A 5,238-nucleotide genomic window follows, 5' to 3' on the forward strand; every position below is an offset into this window, starting at 1 on the left:
TGTTCCAGTAAACACCCAGGAAAAGGCATTACCGGTTTTTGTCCTTGTTTAGGGGCCCATCCTGTACAGTGTCCTGTGTTCCGTCGTTGAGTCTCAGAGGCAGTGCACATAATAATCAATATATTTGTAAAAAGTTAAATAAAGCTATTTTTAGAGACTTTCAGAAAATTCAAAATATCCTAATTTTATCAATGGAAATAAAATCTGAGATATTTTATAGGGATTGATTGAAGAATTCATAGAAAAACTCATTTAGACTCCAGTCTTTACTGTTCCAGATTAATTATCTAAAATGCAAATGGTCTCATCAAAACACCCCATACTGTCAAACGGATGTGTCTCTGTGTGCCATCATAGATGTGCATACTTGGGACCATCCTGCCAAGTGTGGGGTGTCTGTGGGAATACAGGAACAGCAATTCTGCTTATAGTTTTCAGTACTGCAGTACAATATGGTAAATAGTTGCAGTATCACTTCATTTTTTTTTTGCTTTTTTGTTACCCTATTTTATGTCAGCTTTGGATTCTTACTAATTCTAAGTTTAAGTTTGAGACCTAGTGAAATTTAGCATATGAGTTTATAGATTAACAGACACACCTGTATGGCACACTTTTCACAAACATGAAACCAGGAAACTCATAAAACCTGAAACTCACTGAGGGAACACAGAACTTTAGCTGTTGTATGTGTCTCTGTATTAATGCGTACATGCAGTAAAATGGCTCAAGCCTGTGTTTCAGAGGAGCAGTTAATCTGCCCATTGTGTTTGGATCTACTAAATGATCCAGTGACCATTCCCTGTGGACACAGTTACTGTAAGAGCTGCATTACAGACTGCTGGGATCAAGAGGATCAGAAGAGAGTCTACAGCTGCCCTCAGTGCAGACAGACCTTCAGTCCAAGACCTGCTTTAGCTAAAACCACCATGCTGGCTGAAGTGGTGGAGAAACTGAAGAAGTTTGGACTTTTGAAGAAGTCCAAACTAAAAGCTGCTGTTCCTGCTGGATCTGGAGACGTGGAGTGTGACATCTGTACTGGAAGAAAACACAAAGCCATCAAGTCCTGTCTGGTGTGTCTGGAGTCTTACTGTCAAACTCACTTTGAGCGTCATGAGGAGTTTCGCTCAGGAAAGAGACACAAAGTGACTGATGCCACTGGACGACTGCAGCAGATGATCTGCCATCAACATGAGAAGCTTCTGGAGGTTTTCTGTCGTACTGACCAGCAATACATTTGCATGTTGTGCGCAAAGGATGAACATAAAAACCATGCGACTGTATCAACTGCAGCAGAGAGGACAGAGAAAGAGGTATGAACTGAAATTACACAAGTGTTCCTCCTTGGCATTATATAACCACATCACAATGTGAATGGATCATTTCAGCTCCACACCCACTGGTAATTGCAACATTGTGTCTCTGTACATTTGAATATAAGTTGATCTTTGCTCAACTTTGTCATATCACCAATGGTCATTGTTTCTTGTGTATCTTAAATCTATATGCAATCGAAATTCACATGGATCTCAGAACTTGCTTATGATAAATGATATTATTTTATATAATATTTATCATGTTTGCTGTTATCTGTTTGTCCTACAGAGGCATTTAAAGGAGACACTGAGAAAACTCCAGCAGAGAATCCAGCAGAGACAGAAAGATCTTGAGCAGCTGAGAGAGGCTGTGGAGTCTCATAAGGTGAGTTTGGAGAAGAAGAGAAGTTTGAGACTCAGTTTGACTCTCCTCTTTCAGTCCCACTGAAGCCACTGTGAGGAAGCAGTAAGAGCTGATTGTGATGTGTGTCTAACAGCGCTCTGCACAGACAGCAGTGGAGGACAGTGAGAGGATCTTTACTGAGCTCATCCGCTCCATTGAGAGAAGCCGCTCTGAGGTGACACAGCGGATCAGAGATCAGGAAAAGACTGCAGTGAGTCGAGCTGAAGGACAAATGGAGCGACTGGAGCAGGAGATTGAAGATCTGAAGAAGAGAAACTCTGAGCTGGAGCAGCTTTCACACACAGACGATCACATACATTTCCTGCAGGTAACCCAACTGTAGTGCAGGTTATTGGGGACAGTGTGAGATAATGAGGTCTTTGAGTCATTTGTATTGTTTTTCTGCAGAGTCTTCAGTCTCTCTCAGCTTTTCCTGAATCTACAGAAAACATCTCTCTCAGTTTCCTCTTTTCATTGGATGATGTGAGAGAATCTGTCTGTCAGCTGACACAGAAACTGGAGGATTTCTGCACAGAGGAGATGAAAAAGATACTGGGTAAAGATTCATCTGCTCTCTGAAAACAGTCTTTAGGTATAGTCTTTTAGGTTTACCTCTGTTTTACTTTATGTCTGTTGATTCCCACAGTCACTCACATTGACATTGGTTCTAGGACCAGTGAGGACTTCCTACAATGTAAGTAACTAATAAAACAAACACAATTACAAAACGTTTACTTTCTAATTTCCAATTCTTAATTATTTTGTGAAAAATATCAGACTCACCAATGAGTAAACCAAATTATACCAAACAATATACTTAAAAAAAATGTTAAAAAAATTCTTACAATATTTTCAATCTAATATCTAAACCAGAAGTAATGCCTATTTAATAGATCAAATACACTGAATATAAACAAGGAAGTGTTAAGCTACAATCAATGTCTAACAAAACAATTAAAAATCATTACACAGTATCATCAGATTCCCATCAGCTCACTCTGGATCCAAACACTGCACATAAACTCCTCCGTCTCACTGGGAAGAACAGAGTGGTGACTTACACTGACACAACCCAGCCGTATCCTGATCATCCAGACAGATTTGATATATGTTTTCAGGTTCTTTGTAGAGAAAATTTGTGTGGATTCTGTTACTGGGAGCTTGAGTGGAGTGGGAATGTTGGTGTGGGTATATCAGTGTCATATAAGACCATCAGCAGGAAGGGATCTGGTAAGGAGTGTGTGTTTGGATGTAATGATCAGTCCTGGAGTTTGTCCTGCTCTCCCTCCAGTTTCTCATTCTGGCACAATAACAAAGAGACTGAACTCCCTGTTCCCTCCAGCTGCAGGAGAATACGAGTGTATGTGGATCACAGTGCAGGAACTCTGTCCTTCTACAGCGTCTCTGACACAATGAACCCCATCCACACAGTCCAGACCACATTCACTCAGCCACTCTATCCTGGATTTGTGGTTGGTTATAAATCATCAATGAAACTGTGTGATTTTCAACTGATATAGCTTCCTCATTCTAAACAATTAGTATACTGGACACACTGGGTTTTTACTGGACATATTTGTGTAATATAATATTTTTGTGTCTTACTGTTCTCTATTTCTGTTTTATCACATGATAGAAAGTCTAAGGCCTTCTCAAGCCGTACGGCTGACCCATCTAATCTGCGGCCTGTTATGCATCAAACTAAGATTGCTGTAAAGGCACAAAGTAGCGCCATCAAGTTAGCATTTTTAAACATTCGCTCACTAAAAAATAAATCATTTCTGATCAATGAGTTAATAACCACAAACAACCTGGATTTTATGTTTCTAAATGAAACATGGCTAGAAGACAGCTGCAGTGCAATGGTCCTCAATGAAACAGCCCCTCCTAACTTTACTTTCATGAGTGTTTGCAGGACTGTTAGGAGAGGTGGAGGTGTAGCTGCTCTATTTAAAGATGTCTATCAATGCAAGCAAGTGTCATTTGGTCAGTACTTGCCTTTTGAATATCTAGGGATTGTGCTGAAAGGTGCTCTACGCATTCTGTTTATCATTATTTACAGGCCTCCAAAATACTCTCCAGCCTTTGTTGAAGAGTTCACAGAACTGTTATGTTCTGTTAAATGATTTCCTCAGAGTTTGACTGTTTTGCTATTGCAGGGGATTTTAATATTCACATAGGTAATGCAGAAATCAAAACTACAAAAGAAATGATGACTGTTTTAAACACTTTTGAACTGTTTCAGCATGTGCATGAACCCACACACAATCGTGGACATACTCTAGATTTAATCATCGGTAGAGGTCTAAACATTTCATCCATTGTTATTAAGGATGCAGCACCATCTGATCACTTCTATATTTTCTTTGATATATTGATCTCTGCTACCATTGAATCTAGATCTGTCTCTGTCAGAAAGAGATGCATTAACGGTAAAAACACTAGTTTGATATTTATGGAGACTATATCTTTAACACCAAGCATTTCTGCAGACTCTGTTGATCTTCTCCTTGATTCCTTTAATTCAAAAGTTAAGAATGTTATTGATGATATTGCTCCTTTAAAAGTCAGTAAGAAAACTGGCAGAAAAAAAGCACCTTGTAGAAAATCAACAGCAGTTCAGAGTATGAAAAGACAATGCAGAAAAGCTGAGCGGGAAGATCAAAAATATCAGAAAGGCGGTTAGCACATCCTCAAGTTATGCAGAGGTCAGACAGATTTGACCGCAATTTCAAAAAGAAGTTACTATGTCTGTTTTTGAAGCAACTGATAGCAACATTTTGGAAGAAATAGTGCAGCACCTTAAATCGTCAACCTGCTATTTTGACACACTTCCCACGTATTTTTTTCAAAAGGGTGCTTAACTGTTTAGAAGCAGATCTCTTAGAAGTGGTGAACGCCTCACTTCTTTCTGGGACTTTTTACTAGATCTTAGTGCTGCGTTTGACACTGTCGATCATAACATACTTCTAGAGAGACTGGAAAACTGGGTCGGGCTTTCTGGGATGGTACTCAAATGGTTCAAGTCATACTTAGAATGGAGAGGTTATTATGTAAGTATAGGAGAATATAAGTCTAAGTGGACGTCCATGACATGCGGAGTCCCACAAGGCTCAGTTCTTGCACCGGTCTTGTTTAGCCTGTATATGCTCCCACAGAGTCAAATAATGAGAAAGAACCAAATTGCCTATCACAGCTATGCTGATGATAACCAGATTTACCTAGCCTCATCGCCAAATGACTACAGCCCCATTGACTCCCTCTGCCAATGCATTGATGAAATTAACAGTTGGATGTGCCAGAACTTTCTTCACTTACACAAGGAGAAAACTGAAGTCATTGCATTTGGAAACAAAGATGAAGTTCTCAAGGTGAATGCATACCTTGACTCCAAGGGTCAAACAACTAAAAATCAAGTCAGGAATCTTGGTGTGATTCTGGAGACAGACCTTAGTTTCAGTAGTCATGTCAAAGCAGTAACTAAATCAGCATACTATCATCTCAAAAACATTGCAAGAATTA

At 39.5% G+C, this 5,238-nt stretch overlaps 1 pseudogene; it reads left to right on the forward strand.

Moving 5' to 3' along the window:
• The first annotated feature begins 701 nt into the window (after positions 1-701).
• Positions 702-3,236, forward strand: LOC107690935 (E3 ubiquitin/ISG15 ligase TRIM25-like; annotated as a pseudogene).
• The last annotated feature ends 2,002 nt before the right edge of the window (positions 3,237-5,238 follow it).

The sequence above is a fragment of the Sinocyclocheilus anshuiensis genome, unplaced genomic scaffold, assembly GCF_001515605.1.
Source record: "Sinocyclocheilus anshuiensis isolate Anshui unplaced genomic scaffold, SAMN03320099.WGS_v1.1 scaffold830, whole genome shotgun sequence".
NCBI lineage: Eukaryota > Metazoa > Chordata > Actinopteri > Cypriniformes > Cyprinidae > Sinocyclocheilus > Sinocyclocheilus anshuiensis.